A 17981-nucleotide genomic window follows, 5' to 3' on the forward strand; every position below is an offset into this window, starting at 1 on the left:
AGTCATGGTTCCTCCATTTACTACATAGACTAATATCTAGAATAGAGTCCCTGCTTTAAACAGTCTCCACGTATCCTGAGTCCACAGACCCACTCACTGGTTATTTTTCTAGTCACTTAAATTACTATTTTGGGATGTTTAATGACAAACTTTTCTGAAACTGCCCTCCCCACCAAAATAGCCTTTTGAATGCATGATAGAGAACTTGGCAGTTTTATTGCTTTCTATTCCAGTTATGTGATCAGAAAGTTCATATTTATACGAGATAGAAAGTAGAACTCCTACAGTTTGCCTCAGGCACACTAACTGTACTGTCACGTGCCTTAGTATAGTCCTAAAAGACATGGACTGCCTGAACATCCCAGAGAACATCGGTGATCCAATGGTATCATTTGATTGTGCCAAACGAAAAAGGCACTTTGTAAAGGTCTTAGTAAGATACATGCTTCAGAGGGTTGAGACAAATCCAAACAATTTTTAGAACCCATCATGCCATTATTTAATTGGGTCAAGGATTACATTGAATGTTTCCGAGTAAAGAAAAAGGCTTCATCTTGCATCTGCTATCCCAAAGAGGAGGGCACAATGAATAGTAGGCCTCTTTGGATTCTGGAGATAACACTTGATACCTAGGAATCCTGCCCTGAGCCATGTATGAAAAGTCATAAAAGGCTCCCAACTTTAAGAGGGTCTGCAGCAGGAATGAGTGCTACAGCAGATCCAGGCTTTGGTGCAAGCATCACTGCCACTTAAACCTTAAGAAGTGACAGACAAGTGTTGGAGGTGCCAGTGGTAGGAAGAGATGCAGGATGAAGCTTATGGAATTATCACTATAGAGATCCCTGTATTTTGAAATTAGTCTTGTCTATCAGCAAAACAATTATAGATCTTTTGAGAAATTGCTCCTATTTTACCAGGCTGTGGTCATGGGGTACCAAGCATTCAAAACAGCCTATTATGAAATGGGTTCGTCCGACCTACATCATAGACTTCCACTGGACCTGTCCAGGTCCACAAGATGGAAGTGGTAAATCTGGAACCAAGCCGGACAGAACCAGAGAGCATAAACTGCATGAGCAGGTAGCCCAGACTCAGGGCACCCACAATATTTGCACCAGTACTCCTTCCTCACATCCCATCAGTGGCCCTATGGAGTAGTGCCATATGACCAACTGAAGTTAGAGCCCGTTTACAGAGGAGTTGGTAAGCTACGTTCTAAAGATGCATCACAGCCATATCTGGGACAGTTTCAAGAGAACGAAGAAGCAATCTTCTTCCTGTGGAGGAAAAAGTGGCCCAAATGAGATTTTTTTCTAAATCCCTGGGCAGTGGACAATGACCTGCTGTCAGGTCAGGGGCTTAGAAAGAGACCAGATAAGAAGCAAGAACTGGGAGAGAGGCATAAATATGAGTATACGGGAGGAGTCAGGTCCAAATTGTGAAGATTCTTGTATTTTTAAAAGACATCTACCCCATGAGGCACTGAACAATCAAGTACAGAAAGTGACTCTGCCTGTTGGAGTTAAGTAGATGAAGTGACTGCGCCTGTTGGAGTCAGCTAGCCTTCACTGTTCAGCTCAGAACTGGAATGATGGGTTATAGAATGGCATCAGTGGCAGCAGAAGATCCCATGTATGGTTCCTGAAGCCCAGATGTATTGCTCAAGGAGGCTACTTAGTGGCAGTTCAGATCTACATTGAGCCTCTTTATTCTGGGAGGGCCAGTGATTTCTACTTCCAGTTATGTTTTTTTTGTTTTGGGCATGTGTTTGCTTTTCTGGTCCACAGAGCCTTGGCCATTAGTGATTTGATGGCTTCTAAAATTCCTTATCTGCAGGCAAGAGACCTGACACAGCACAGGATCAAAGGAGTGGACATGTTTCACAGGAAAGCATGTGCAGGATAGAATGGGGCTGATGACCGTGGGATTCACTAGTATATCATTATCTCAACTGCCAGAAGCAGCTGTCCTCAGGATATTGAGGATACCTTCTCAGAACAGAACTAAAACAGCATCTCAGAAAACACTTCACAGAAGCAGAATGTCAGCCTTTAAAATAGTTTATGTGTATTTAGAGATCCATGTGCTGCTGTGTCTCCAATAAGAGAAGTACCATAAACCAGAACCCAAGGGGTAAAAACAGGAATATCCTATGTATAGTCATCCTTAATAGTCCACTGGGAGGCTGACTTCCCATCTGGGAGTGTTGGCTCTGCAGGTTGGAGATTCTGGTTTCCAAAGCAGGTAGGTTCACTCTGGGCAAGGGACTGAAGGTCCCATTGAGCTACAACTTTCAGCTGCCATCAGGATACCTTGGACTACTATGCCCAAGGATCAACAGGTGAGGAAGATTTGCCATACTAGCAAAAGTAATTGATCTTGATTAGCAGGAGGAGAGGGTTTCCTTTATACAATGTATATGAAGATAGATATGTAAAATATGTGAAGCCAGGTGATCCACTTGGACATTTTCTGGTGCTTCCTTGACCAATTGTGACTATGGGCATACATGTGGATCATTCCCCAGATAAGGGTACAATTAAATAGTCAGTCGTCTCAGGAATAAAGGATTGGGGTCACCCCACTAGGGAAGCCACCAAGATTTGCAGTGGCAATAGTTGAGGGTGAGAAGAATTGAGTAGCAAAGAAATGAGGGGAAGAGTTGTCGCCTAAAACTTGAGAGAAAAGGGCTGTTTATTCTACTAACCTTCCTCTGTTTCTCCTTCAGCAAGGGAGGCCTGCCGGAGCTATGAAGGAGATGCTCCCCACATCTTTTAGGAGATCCACGCAGTACAAGAATAGACTGGTGGCCATGAAAACATGCCTTTCAGATTTGAATGCTGACAGCATATGGGATAGCCTCAGTCACTGTGCTCTAGAAATACATGGCATTGTCTAGGCACCACTTCCCTTTGGTTGTTTCTGACCAATGAATGAGCACAGAGCTATTAAGACAGGCCTAAACTTGTGAGATATTGGACTCCTCATAGATACCCTTATTCAAGGTCTCTAACCTTTCCCAAAACATTCTTAGAGATGCAGACATCTAAGGGTCTGTTCTTTTTTCCTGATCATCTTTCTTGAATTAATTTCTTTAATTTTCCAGCTTCCTAAAGGTGAGTCTTACATTGTGATTTATATCTCCTAGTTTTTTTTTTGAGATCCATCTCTCTCCATCTTCCTTTATGGCCATTTTCCCTCCAGCCCCCTGCAATAAGCCTCTGAGATACCTAATTCTATCTTTATCTGTTCTTCAGAAGATCTATTCTAACACAATTATGAAAAGTCCCACAGGAAAGTCTTCAATTTTATGCACACAGCAGTTGGTCCTTGGGAAGAACTAATACCTGTTATGAGTAGAGTCCTTTGCGATCTCTTTCCAAAGACTTCTGTCAAAGCCACTTAAGAAGGAATAAAGGGACTCCCTGAGGTCTGTCCTGGGGAGATACTGCTGCTCTGGGGGTTGATCTGGCAGGGAGTGGCTGTGCAGTCTGCTCCTCCACTGCTTTGTGCAGGCAGCTGCTGGCCCCTCTGTTCCTGGGTTTGCCATCCCAGGACACCCTCCTGGCCCATCCAAGAAATGCAGCCCTACCTGCATATCTCCACTGTAGACCTGTGGGAAGCGGCTCCCTACCCTGGGGGCTCAGGACTTTACTGTGCTAGGAGCCTGTAGTCTTGCTCCTGACCTGACCTGCCCATGCCCCTCCCACCTGCAGGGGCCCCGGGCTCTAAAGTTGTGGAGAGGGCGTTGGAAAGGTTTCCTGAGGACTGGTACAGGCTTGAAGCTGGAAGCCATGTGCTGCCCCAGGAGTGTGACTGAGCTCAACAGCAGTGCATGCAGATACTCCTCAGAACTGAGGCTGTCCAAAGGACCCATGACTGTTTCCTGTGCCCTATGATTTTTCTACTCTGTAGTCTCTTGATCCCACCATGCAAGGTCTTCCAGATCAGGAAAAAGGATGTTAACAAGAAAAAGAAAAACAGTTAACTACGAAAGACAACCGAGGAAGCCAACAAAAATGTGGCATTGGTCAAGACTAAGCCATGGAAAATTAAAGCAATTCAAGAAAGATGTTAAAAAAAACAGAACCTAAACCACCTATGCTGGTCAGAAGCCTTCTGATAAGAGCTGGGGCAGCACACATGAGTTCGGATAGGGCTGAGGTTCTTTGTCAGAACCCAGAGTGTCCTTAACCTGCAATGGGTTTACAATGGCAGTAGGAAGCACCTCTTAGCAGGTGACTCTCCTAACCCCCACTGGTCATAGCCAAATCCAAAAAGTTTCCGCTTTCTAAGGGTTTAGAAAAGCAACATGATTGTGATTATAAGATACCCCCCAATTTGGGAGTAAAGCACTCAAAATGATTTGGTTCCAAGACAACACACCCAAGTCCTTTCTGATATAGACTAATTGGTGGGCAAAATTCCTCTAATAAAAAGTTAGAGCCAAGAGACAAAGCAGTCTTGGTTACAAAGAGGTGAGGATCTCAAAAATCAGTATCCCTACCCAAAGGGGCCCTGCAGCTGAGACCCTTCCTGCTCTACTGGAAGGGACATGCTGTGGTGAAGAACTATTCTCTGAAGAGACATGGAATGATACCAGTGGTTCCCTAAAATTGTTTGCTCAGGACACACTGTGTGCTCCTTTGCCCCAAAGAGCAACCCCCAAAGTTACCTAAAGGAAACCCCCGAATTCAGTTAGAAGAGTTAACTTAAGAGATTCTACTCCTGAGTTTACCCAATTCTTACCTGGATCCCATTAAAAGGGAACATGATTGCTACCCCACCTCCAGTCAAAGGTTCAATTTGTGTATAACCTTATTAACTCCTTGGCTCTTGGTGGGTGTACGTCTCCTACCTCTGTAATAAATTCCACTTGGCAGGCTCAAAACAAGTGACCCTTGGTGCTAAACCAGATCAAGATACCTTCAGAGCTACTGCAAATCAACAGGATATTTCTGATACCACCTCTCTTCTAAGACAGGCCTTTGGTGCTATCCCACTTCAATGGGAACTTCCTAGGGATGACCCAGGTCATGGTGAGGCCCTGGGTGAGACCCCTGAGATTCCTGGTGCTATTTCAGTCCAAGGAGGGGTCTTTGATACTCTTTTAGACCAACAAACTCTTAGTATAAATGGGGGTGTTGTCCCAGACTTGCCTGTTTTCCTTTCTGTTCCTTTAAATCCAATTGCTACCTTTAATGCTCCTTCCAAATGGCCTGAGCCCCAAAGCACTGTCTCATATGGATTTGCAATCCAGGGTGGTATACAGATTTTTGCCTTTAGGCTCATGACACACTCCTCAGTTATTAGCAAGATAGAAAATGAGAAGTAGGTTCATATAAGCTTCCTGACAGCTAACACTCAGTGGTTCCCATTAGCCTCTGAGAGAGGACTCTTCCATGCTTCACTGGCTGTTGCCCAACTTCCTGTTGATGCAGAAGCTTTGAAGGTCTCTTGATCTGATTTAGCACCAAGGGTTGCTTATTTTCAGCCTGCCAAGAGGAATCTGGGATTATAAAGGAAAACAAGAGGTCCCAGAGGGAAAAGCCCAAAGTTTTAAAGGTAGATTTTGACAAGCCAGTAAATGGCCCCAAGCCAGAATCCATGGACTACAGTAGATGTGCTCATGGGGAAGAAAAATTGGAATTGAACCCACATCCTGTTAAAAATATAACTAAGAATGAAGAAAGCATGACAGGCTTTCTTTCAGGTGGAGAAGTGAACACAAAAGAAATCACATTTAACTGATCATGTCAAAGGAACTTTCAATGTTAATGTCCCAGAAGCTGAAAAATTGAAGAACTCAAGCAAGATAAACCAAACCTGCGAAATTGTTTGTACAAACGGTAAGAAATGGCATTAAACATGTACACTATTTACACCCACTGAAACAAATGCGTCATTTAAAAAATTCAGTATTGAAGAATTCAGCAAGACATTGGAAAACAATTCTTACAAATTCTTAAGACACTGCAAACTAACAATGCTACGAGCTCCTTTGCTACTGATATGAGTTGTGATCAAGGGGAGAAGTAGTGTTTCAGTGTTCCAGCAGCCTGGCTTTAACTGAAATTCCATCCCTCATTCTTCACACTCCAAAGTAAGTTGTCATGCTAGTATACACAATGAAGGTGATCAACCAATAACTCTGGAGAATATACTAAGAACCAAAAGATGAATCTCCAGTTCAATCAAGTCTCTTATCATTAATAAAAGATAGGAGATTAACACTGGAGCAAGTGGGAGTTATTGAGGCCCTGACTCAACTCTGAGAATTCCTCCCTAAAGTCAGAAGGATGAAAAGTCAGCAGAGAACAGCAAGCTTGCTTAATAGCTGCAAAGCTATCCTCTACACTGTTTAAAAAAAAAAAAAAAAAAAAAAAGACCTCCAAGACCCAAATTTCCGAGGAGAGTCACTAAACCATCACTGTCCATCTTTGGAAAAACAAAGTTCATGCAACATGGTGGTTTTCAATGGACAAACTACACTTTCCAACTCGCATAACAGCTCAGCTACTAACCAAGCATCCACAAAGTCACATGAATATTCAAAAGTCATAAATTCTTTTTATACCAAAATCAAACTCATGCAGGACTGACACAATACAAGTATTTCTTCAGGGATAATTACTCTTGACAGTTGTTTCAAGAATTTGCATCAGTTGCCACCAAGAAATAATAAAGTATGGTACTGTAACCTGTTAATAGATAGCAGCAAAAATTTGGATTCAGCTGATGTATGTCAGGATGCAGCCCATACTCAAATTGAAGATGACCTTGTAACGTGGTTGGGACAACTTCCTTCAATAATTAAGTTCAATTATATAAGTCCACAGGACAAGAAAGTTGGAAGTACACCCACAAGCCTTGTCACATGTAATGTGCCCTTCCCACTTTCTATATTGCTTATAGCCATTATTGGAGGTAGTAAATTTTTCTGAATTTGATGACTGAGGAGAGTATCATGAGCCCAAAGGCTAAAATAGGCACATTACGTGCAATAAGGGCACATTTATCCAAAAATAATTGTGTTCTTGCTATACAACAGAATCACCTTCAAATTGCAAAATAATCATGCTTCATCATTAACAAAGAAAAAGAACACATCTCAAAGAAAATCCACCCCATCAAGAGACTGGTGGAAAAAGCATCCCACAGTTGTAAGTTAAAGAAAAAGATCAGAAGTGAGAAACGTTGTCCTTTACGTACAGCACAATTTGACATTTGGATAGCATTGAAATTTCAGTATTTTGTCCACATGATTTTCCTCCTGTATTTGGAAAAATTTCTTTCTCAACAAAATTATGGAAATCACAGGCTCAAATGAAGTCCATTATACAACCCAAAACAGTATTTCCTATACTCACCGAGATAAAATTAGAGATATCCTGAATCAACAGAGGAAAAGATGAAGGTTTAACCATTGGATTCGCTCAGCTTATTTCATCTTAGAATGGAACCCAAGGGAAAAGCATTCACTGATACAGCTTGTAGTTCTCAGGTACAATTAAAGGTGAATGCCAATCAGAAAGCACATCCTTTGACCCAGCCCTCCCCTCCACCTAATCAATGAGCTAACACGACGGCTGGCAATGACCAAATACGGTTTCAGCAGATTAAGGAGCAACTCATGCAGAGACTGCCCACACTGCCTGGTATCTCCCGTGAAACACCCTTAGTTGAGTCAGCACTAACTCTGGAATGTAAATGTAGTATGTTCAGGTGGAATTACATTGGTTTCTACCGAAAGAGAAGAGGAAGTCTGTTTATCCAGTGTGGGAACATCAGCATTTTTCACAGTGGACAGTGCACAGAAAAATTTCAATGATTATGCCATAAACTTCTTTACTGACCCTACAAAAAAGCTTAGTGTCCATAAAGATTCTGAACTGCCCACCTGCAACTATCTTGATCGAGTTATACAAAAAGACACAGGCCCATACTATATACACCTCGGGGCAGGACCAATTGTTGCTGCTCTCAGGGAAATCATGGAGAATAGGTATGGTCAAAAAGGAAATACGGTAAGTATAGAAATAGTGTATACTGGTAAAGAAGGAAAAAGCTCTCATGGGTGTCCATCACTGCTTTTTCTTAAAACCCACTTAGCAGTTGAAGAAGAAGTTCTTTGGTCCAGCAGCATACAGGTAATGACTGTCCAACTACTGTTGTGATGGTGCTCATCATGGTATGGGATGGCATCCCGACCGACTATACAGAGTTCAGAGAATCTAAAGTCATACAATGGTCATCCTACTGATCGCAGATGCATCCTCAATGAAAATTGTCTCCGGATTCCTTGACATGTACAGGTAACTCATGGAGCTTCTTTCTCTTTGGGCTGTTTGTTGAGTATGTACCTTGACGACTAAGTTTGGTAGAAGCCCAAGCCCCAAAAGACTTTAGAATTAATCCAAGCTCTCCCTTACATGAAAGAAAAAACTTTGAAGGTAACAGTTTGGATATGCTATTAGCTCTAATTCATAAGCAGTATGCTCCAGTAGCTTACTAAATTCAGGTGGAATATAAAAATGTTGCCTGAGAGTGTCAGCTTGGCAGCACAGAAGGTCGTCCCTCCCCTGGGGTCACTGCTTGCCTGGACTTCTGTGCCCACCTCCACAGAGACATTCACAACATGAATAATGGAAGCACCATAGTTTGTACATTAACTTGAGGAGATAACTGCTCTTTTGGTGTTATTCCTCAAGATGAGTAGCTCCATGTGCTACGTCTTTATAAACTTTCAGACACAGATGAGTTTGGCTCCAAGGAAGGAACTGAAACCAAGATTAAATCTGGGGCCACTGAGGTCCTGACACCCTCCAGAAAAAATGTGTTTCACTCAGCCTATTCCCCATTCTGGGAAGAAGAAGGCTGCAAAGATGAGAGGTTGTTGCACATAAGGGCAGTGGAGAAGAAACCTATTCCCCAAATCAAGCAGAAGAATGACAGTAAGGCTTTATCACTGCCACCTTAGGGAGTCAAACTGAGATCATGCAGTCTGGAGTACACAGTGAAACCGATCCCCACTTTATATTAAAAGGTTCAGAAAACACTAAAACCTATTTGCTGATGCCATATGTTTCTCACCCAGTGAGAGAGGCATCTCCAGGCTTCTCTCCTGGTCCCCAAAGACTGCTTCAGCCACACCAACTTCATTGAAGGATTAGTCTCTTGTGGGTTTTTGGAAAGCAGCAGCACTCCCCACTGCACGATGCCTTTGGGAAGATTCAGTGGTGCCAAGGCAGCTGCTGAAGACCCTGGCATTTCACAGCTTGGTGAAGTTGCTTTTATCTGTCTGCTCCTGTGTCAGAGCCCTTCATTATTCTGAGCCTTCTCCTGGTGTGACTGAGCTGCTAATGTCTCATCAGCCAAACCAGCAGCCCTCATTCCTCACCTCCCCTCAAGACCTTGCTTCTTCTCCGATGGAACAAGATGAGTAACATTCTGAAACAGATGAACCCTCTATCCGAAGAGCCCCTATCTGATGACCTCTTGTCACCTGCTGAGGAGAAATTGCTTCACATTGATAAGTATTGGTCAGACAATGAGCACACATCTTTTTGGATGCAAATATTGGTGGAGTGGCCGTCGCACCTGCTCGCAGCTTGGTTTTGAGTGTGACCAGCGAGAGCTGTGCTCTACCACTCTTGTTGAGCATCCCCACCATCTCTCCCTTGTCTTATCAGCACAAAAACCTGAATAAACCCCCACATGGTTTTTAACTAAAAAAGATTAAGTTTGAGACTAAAGAAGCTAATAGTAAGAAAATAAAGGCCTCAGAGCAGAAAGACCAGATAGCTAATGAAGATCCAGAACTGTCTTCTATGAGAATTTGGTTCAATTCATTCACTTCAAAAGAATTAACTCATGACAATGTTGTCACCATTTCCCCTTATGCTCTCCCACACATTGCAGGGCCCCATAACCATTGGGTCTAAATGCTTTCCTCCCCCTAATTCCTTTGCTAGTGTAGTGCATTTTCTCAAGGTGCTGTTAAAAGAAAGTCATGTCATTTACTATGTTTTCATCTGACGCATTTAAAGTCTGAGGTAAAAATAGTAATAAGTGGGGTGGGTGTTCTTAACTATTTTGACAACTGGTGGAAGGTGCACATTTTAAGCAAAACTAAGTTTTTACAGTTTTAAATACATAAAAGAAGTGTTTCATTTAGGCATTAACCTTGAGACTGTTACCAAGACTACGTCGGGGTTTATTCAGGTTTTTGTGCTGGTAACAAGGGAGAAATGGTTGGGATACTCAAGAGTGGTGGTGTGCAGCTCTGTTTACTATGAAACAAGAGTCACTTTAAGGGGATTTTAACAGGTTCATGTTCTATGATATAAAATCAAGACAGTGTTAACTCTACGCAGCTTCTGGTGCTTAACCACATACACAGTTAAATAAGCTGACTTATTTCATGGTGCCATTCCACCATTTCCAATCATTGATAGAAAATTGGCATCTTCTTTTGAAATAAGCTTATGAAATGTTTTCTCTTAAAATATTTCTCCTGTGTAAAATAAGTCATTGTTGTAATGGTTGGAGGCTGTTCATAAATTATAAATATATTTTTATAAGCACTTTCTATTTTTACAAGTAGCTTGAAATAATGTAAGAATCCTATTGGATTCTGGAGAGAACATTTGTCACTTAGGAATCCTGCCCTGGCCCATATGTGAAAAGTCATAAAAGGCTTCTAACTTTAAGAGGGCCCAGAGCAGGAATGAGTGCTATAGCAGGTCCAGGCTTTGGTGCAAGCATCACTGCCACGTAAGCCTTAGGAACTAACAGACAAGTATTCCAGGTGCCAGTGGTAGGAAGAGATGCAGAACACAGGTTATGGAATTATAGCTATCTCTGGTATTTTGAAATTAGCCTTGTCTACAGCAAAACAATTGTATTTTGAGAAATAGTTCCTGGTATTTTACTGGGCTCTGGTCATGAGGTATGAAGTGATCATCCATTCTAAACAGCTTTTTATGAAATGGTTTGTCTGACCTACCACACCATAGACTACCACTGGACCTGTCCAGGTCTGTAAGATGGAAGTGGTTAATCTGGGACCAAGCCTGACAGAACCAGAGAGCAAAAGTTGCATGAACAGGTAGTAGATTAAGGGAACCCACAACATTTGCACCAGTCCTCCTTCCTCACATCCAGTCATGGCTCTGTGGAGTTGTGCCATAAGACCAACTGAAGCTACAGCCTGTTTCCAGATGCACTGGTAAGCTATAGTCTAAGATGCATGGCACATGCATTAAAGTTATATACAGGAGGAATTTCGAGAGAACAGAGAAGCAGTCTTCAATCAGTGAGACTTTTTATACCTGGTTATCCAGTTTCTGTGAAGAAAAAGTGGCCCAAAATGATAATTTCTCTAAATCCCTGGACAGTGGCCAATGCCTTCTGTCTGGTCAGGGGCTTAGAAAGACTAGATTAGAAACAAGGACTGGGATAGGGGCATAAATATGAGTATATGGGAGTCAGACCAAAATTGTGAAGATTCTTGTGTCTTTAAAAGATATCTACCAGAAGAGGCACTGAACTATCAAATAGATGAAGTAATTCTTCCAGTTGAAGTTAGCTAGCCTTCATTATTCAGCTCAGAACTGGAATTATGGGTTATAGAATAACATCAGTGGCAACAGATGACCTTATGTATGGTTCCTAAAGCCCAGATATATTGCTCAAGGAGGCCACTTAGTGGCAAGTCAGAACAACACAGCATCTATTCTGGGATGGCCAGTAGTTTTTTTTTATAATTGTGTTTGTTTTGGGCATGGGTTCAACCTTCTTATCCACAGAGCTTGGCCATTAGTCCTACTTTGATGGCTTCCAAAATTGCTTATCCACAGGCAAGAGAACCAACATGGTACATGATCAAAGGAGTGGACGTGTATCACAGCAAAGGATAAGCAGGACAGAATGGGGCTGATGACCATGGGATTCACTAGTGGTGTAACATCTCAACTACCAGAAGCAATTTTCCTCAGGATATTGAGGATACCATCTAAGAATAAAACTAAAGCAGCATCTTAGAGAACACTTAACAGGAACAGAATGTCAGCCTTCAGAATACATGTGTGTTTAGAGATCATTATGGTGCTGGGTCTCCAATAGAAGTACCATATACCAGGACCCACTGGGTTAAAAACAGCACTATCTTATATAGTTATTTCTAATAGTCTGCTAGGAGACTGACTTCCCATCTCTGGAAGTAGTCTTGGCTCTTCAGGGTTGGAAATTCTGGTTCCCAAAGCAGATTCATTCTGGGCAAGGGACTCAAGGTCCCATTGAGCTATAACTAACAGCTGCTATCAGGATACCTTGGACTACTATACGTCCAGGGGTCAACACTTGTGGACAAGTTGTTGTATCAAAAAAAGGAATTGAGCTTGATCAGCAGGAAGAGAGGGTTGCAATGTATGAAAGATATATGTAAAATATGTGAAGCCAGGTGATCCACTTGGACATTTTCTGGTGCTCCCTTGATTAAAGTGTCAGTCCCCTTCGGAATAAAGGACTGGGGTCACCCCACTAGGTAAGACACCAAGATTTGCCATTGTGATAGTTGAGGGTGAGAAGAATTGAGCAGCAAAGGAATGAGGGAAGAGCTGTGGCATAAAACTTCAGATAAAATGGCCTGTAGTTTTTTCTACTAACCTTAAGTTTCCCTTCAGAACGGGAGGCCAACTGGAGCTATGGAGGAGATACTCCCCACATGTTTCAAGGAGATCCATGCAGTGCAAGAATGGACTGTGGTGGCCATGAAAACATGCCTTTCAGATTTCAATTCAGATAGCATATTGAATGGCCTCAGTCACTGCGCTCTGTGCTCTACAAATACATGGCTTTGTCTGGGCTTCATTTCCCTTTGTTTCTGACCAATGAATCAGCACGTAACTATTAAGACAGGCCTAATCTTGTGAGATACTGGACTCTATAGGCTCCCTTGTTCAAGGTCTCCATTAACCTTTCCAAAACTTTCTTAGAGATGCACAGACATATAAAACCTTTATTTTCCTTCCACCCTCCCAAAGATGAGGCTTGCATTGTGACCCCATGGCTCCTAGCATCTTGAAATTCCTCTCTCCCCATCTTTCTTTATGGCCATTTTCCCTCCAGCCCCCTTCAATAAAGCCTCTGAGATATCTAGTTCCATCTTTGTTCTTGGGAAGACCCATGCTAACACAATTACAGCAGATCCCACAGGAAAGTCTTCAACTTTATGCCCACACAGTTGGTCCCTGGGAAGAACTTATACCTTTTATGAGTAGAGTACATTGAGATTTCTTTTCATAGACTTCTGTCAAAGACATTTAAGAAGGAATAAAGGGACTTCCTGAGGCCTGTCATGCGGAGACAGTGCTGCTCTGAGGGGCTGACCTGGTGGGGAGGGGCCACACAGTCTGCTCCCATGCTGTTTTGTGTGAGCAGCCCCTAATCCTACTTTTGGGTCTGCCCCTTCGGCACACCCATTTCTCACCAAGTCATATAGCTTTATCTGCCTCCCCCCTCCACTGTGTACCCTTGGGAAGTGGCTCCCCACCTATGGGGCTTGAGCCTTGACTGCTCGGAGCAGGTAGGCTTCCTTCCATACCTGTCCATGTTCTTTGCTTCCTTGCGTTCAAGAGACCCTGCCTCCAAAGTTGTGGGGAGGAGCATGAGTTGGAAAATTTGCCTGAGGGCTGTTGCCGGCTTGGAGCTGGGGTCAGTGCACTGCCCTGGGAGTGTGTCCTGGCCAGTGAATGAAACCTTGTGTGACTGAGCTCAAGAGCTCAGATTCTTTTCAGAAGTGAGACTTTCTAAAGGACCAATGACTCTTTCTTGCGCCCTTTCATTTTTTCCTACTCTATGTCCTGATCCTACCATGCAAGATCTTCCAAGTCAGGAATAAAGATGTAAATCAAAGAAAAATGGCTACTAAAGACCACCAAGACAGCCAAAATGTGGCATCAGTTAAGACTAAGCCCTGGAAATTAAAGCAATTGATTTAAGAAAGACGTTTAAAAAAAAAAAAAAAACCAACCTAAACCACCCATGCCAGTCAGAAGCCTTCTGACAAGAGCTGGAGCAGCATGCATGAATTTGGATAGGATTGAGTTTTTCAGAACTGGAATCTTTAACCTGCAATGCATTTACAAAGGTGCTATGAAGCACCTCTTAGCAGGTGACTCTCCCAACCCCCATCGGTAATAGCCAAATTCTCAAAGACTTTTGCAAGACATTGGAGACCAAAAGATTCCACTTTTGACGGGTTTAGAACAGCAACATGATTGTGATTATAAGATACTCCCTGGAGATCGATCCAAGATGGCCGACTCCTTACAGCTCAGGATTGTAGCTCCCAGTGAAAGCCCAGAGAACGAGACGACGCCACACTTTTGAACGAATTTTCGTCACTCACCGATCAGCCGATTCCCAGTGGAGGAGCCCCATGGGTCGCCAGCGCGACTCTTGTGGCCGCCGCAGCGGTTTTGCTGGCGTCTCGACGCAGCAGCTCTTCATGCAGAGCCAATGGGACTGCTTCCCCTACTGACCAGAGTTTGGAGCTCCAGGAAGTCAGAGCCACTTGTTGCGGACTCAAGAGGGAAGCCAGACCAGAGATTCCCGGGCAGAAGAGCACCATCAGTCTTATCGCTGCTATTTAGGCTGCCACAGTGGGTTGCTCGGATCCCAGCACTGGGAATCAATAAGTTGGACGTCGACTCAGAAACCTAATTAGAAAGGCGGTTCATCTATAATGAAGGGAAAAAAACAGCCTAAGAAGGCCGAGTATACTCAAAATCAAAACCCATCAGCAAAGGAACAAGCCCTGATGGAAAAGGACTCATCAGTAACGGAACAAGCCCTGATGGAAAAGGACTGTGTTCCATTATCTGAAGTAGGCTTTAAAAGGTGGGTAAGAAACTTCTGGGAGTTAAAGGAACTTGTTTTAACCCAATGTAAAGAAACTAAGAACTTGGAAAAAAGGTTAGATGAAATGTTGAATAGACAATATAGAGAGGAATACAAATGAACTTATGGAGTTGAAAAATACAACACGAGAACTTAGTGAAATATGTACAAGCTTCAACAGCCGAATGGATCAAGCAGAAGAAAGGGTATCAGAGATCGAAGATCAACTTAATGAAACAAAATGACAAGACAAGAATAGAGAAAAAAGGATAAAAAGGAATGAGCAAAGTCTCTAAGCAATATGGGACTATGTGAAAAGACCTAATATACGCTTGATTGGTGTACCCGAATGTGACGGAAAGAATCAATTCAAGCTGGAAAATACTCTCCAGGACATTATCCAGGAAAATTTTCCTAATTTAGCAAAGCAGGACACTATTCAACCCCAGGCAATACAGAGAACACCACAAAGATATTCCTCAAGAAGACCAACCCCAAGGCACATAATTGTTAGATTCACCAAGATCGAAACGAAGGAGAAAATATTAAGGGCAGCCAGAGAGAAAGATCAAGTTACCCATAAAGGTAAGCCTATTAGGCTTACAGTAGATCTCTCAACGGAAACCCTACAAGCTAGAAGAGAGTGGGGGCCAATATTCAATATACTTAATCAACAGAACTTTCAGCCCAGAATTTCATATCCTGCCAATTTAAGCTTTACATTTGAAGGAAAAATAAAATCTTTTAGGAACAAGCAAGCATTCAGAGATTTTATTACCACCAGGCCTGCTTTACAAGAACTTCTAAAAGAAGCATTATACACAGAAAGGAACAACCAGTATGACCCTTTCTAAAAATACACCAAAAAGAGCATTAACATAAAGAATTTTTATCAACAAAAGGACAAAATAGCCAGTTAATATCAAATGGCAGCAACCCTAAATTTAAATCGACCAAATCTCCCAATCAAAAGATACAGACAAAATCTAACGGTATATCCAAAGATATACATAGACTCAAAATAAAGGGTTGGAAAAAAAAACGTACCAACCAAATGGAGAGCAAAAATAAATAAAAAGCAGGAGTTGCAATTTTCACATTTGACAAAATAGATTTCAAAGCTACAAGGATACAAGGGTAAAAGGATTAATGTAATAAGAGATCTTAACACCCAGATACATAAGACCCATTATGAGATTTAGATTCAACGAGACAGAAAATTGATAACGGTAACCGGGACTGGAACTAAGATCCAGAACAAATAAACTCAATAGAGCTCTCCATTTTAAACACACAAAATATACATTATCCACCAAATCTAACGATATATCTAAAGATATACAAAGACTCAAAACAAGGGGATGGAAAAAAACTCACCAACCAAATGGAGAGCAAAAATAAATAAAAAGCAGGAGTTGCAATTCTCACACTTAATAGATTTCAGAGCTACAAGGATGCAAGGGTAAAAAGATTAATGCAACAATAAGAGATCTTAACACCCAGATACATAAGACACATAATGAGATTTAGATTCAACGAGACAACAAATTGATAACGATATCCAGGACTTGAACTCAGAGCCAGAACAAATAAACACAATAGAGGTCTCCATTTTAAACACATAAAACATGCATTAACCACTTTAAACACTCAAAATATTGATCGGCCATTATTGAAACCCATATTTAGGAATGAAGTAATATTCCTTTTTCCCTCTCTTTTTCCCCTTTTTCTCTTTTTCCCTCAAAAAAAAAATAAATTTAATCGGTTTAAAAAAAAATAAAGAATGGCCATAATTAAAAAGTCAAAAAACAGAAGAAAAAAAAAATACTCCCTGATTTGGGAGTAAAGCACTCAAAATGACTCAGTTCCAGTGAAAGACACCCAAGTCCTTCCTGATCCAGAGACTAACTGGTGTACAAAATCCCTCTTTAAAGCTAAGAGCCAAGAGACAACTCAGTCTTGGTTCCAAAGAGTTAAGGATTACTAAAGTCAGTATCCCTAATCACAGTAGCCCTGCAGATGGGATCCTTGTGCCACTGAAAGGGACATGCAGTGGTGAAGAACTATTCTCTGAAGAGACACTGAATGATACCAGTGGTTCTCCAAAATGTTTGCTCAGGACAGTGTGTGGTCCTTTGTCTTAAAGAGCAAGCCCCTAAGTTACCTCTTAAGGAAATCCCAGCATTCAGAAGAGTTGGGTTCACGAGTAGAATCTCTTAAGTTATCTGATTCTTACCTGGATCCTGTTAAAAATGGATGTGGAGTAGCAATCATTTCAGTCTTAAGGTTATACCTGAATGGAACTTTAGAAACTGCTTGGCTTTTGGTGAGTCTACATCTCCTACCATAATGATTTTTTTTTTTTTTTGCAGGCTCAAAATAAGTGACTGTTGGTACTAAAACCAGATCAAGAGACCTTCAAAATTACTGCAAGCCTATAGGAAGTTTGTTACCACCTCTCTTCTAAGAGATAGCCTTTGGTGCTATCCCACTCCAATGGGAACTTCCTGGGGATGACCCAGGTCATGGTGAGGTCCTGGGTGAGGCCCCAGATCCATTCGAGATTCCTGGTGCTATTCCAGTTTAAGGAGGGGTCTTCAGTACTCTTTCAGAGCAACAAGAAACTCTTGGCATGAGTGGGGGTGTTGTCCCAGACTTGCCTGTCTTTCTTTCCGTTCCTTCAAATCCAGTTGCTACCTTTAATGCTCCTTCCAAATGGCCTGAGCCCCAAAGCACTGTCCCATATGAAGTTGCAGTCCAGGGTGGTATACAGATCTAGCCTTTTGGCTCATGACACACTTCTCAGTCAAACCTGGAAAAATTCGCTATTTCCAATAATGGCTATAAGCAATGCAGAAAATGAGAAACCGGTTCACATAAGCTTCTTGTCAGCTAACACTCAAGGGTTCCCATTAGGTTCTGAGAGGACTCTTCCATGCTTCACTGGGTGTTGCCCAATTTCCTGTTGATTTTCAGATTTCAAGAGTCTCTTGATGATCTGGTTTCACACCTAGGATCAGTTGTTTTGAGCTGCCAGGAGGCATCTGGAGGTATAAAGAAAACCAAGAGGCCCC

At 42.1% G+C, this 17981-nt stretch overlaps 3 pseudogenes; all 3 read left to right on the forward strand.

The window, feature by feature from the left end:
• The first annotated feature begins 1018 nt into the window (after window positions 1-1018).
• LOC144576481 (methylcytosine dioxygenase TET1 pseudogene) lies at window positions 1019-5461 on the forward strand (annotated as a pseudogene).
• A 131-nt stretch (window positions 5462-5592) lies between these two features.
• LOC100895115 (methylcytosine dioxygenase TET1-like) lies at window positions 5593-9944 on the forward strand (annotated as a pseudogene).
• A 4144-nt stretch (window positions 9945-14088) lies between these two features.
• Window positions 14089-17901, forward strand: LOC100403352 (methylcytosine dioxygenase TET1 pseudogene; annotated as a pseudogene).
• Window positions 17902-17981: the final 80 nt, after the last annotated feature.

Source organism: Callithrix jacchus, chromosome 10 (genome assembly GCF_049354715.1).
Source record: "Callithrix jacchus isolate 240 chromosome 10, calJac240_pri, whole genome shotgun sequence".
Classification (NCBI taxonomy): Eukaryota; Metazoa; Chordata; class Mammalia; order Primates; family Cebidae; genus Callithrix; species Callithrix jacchus.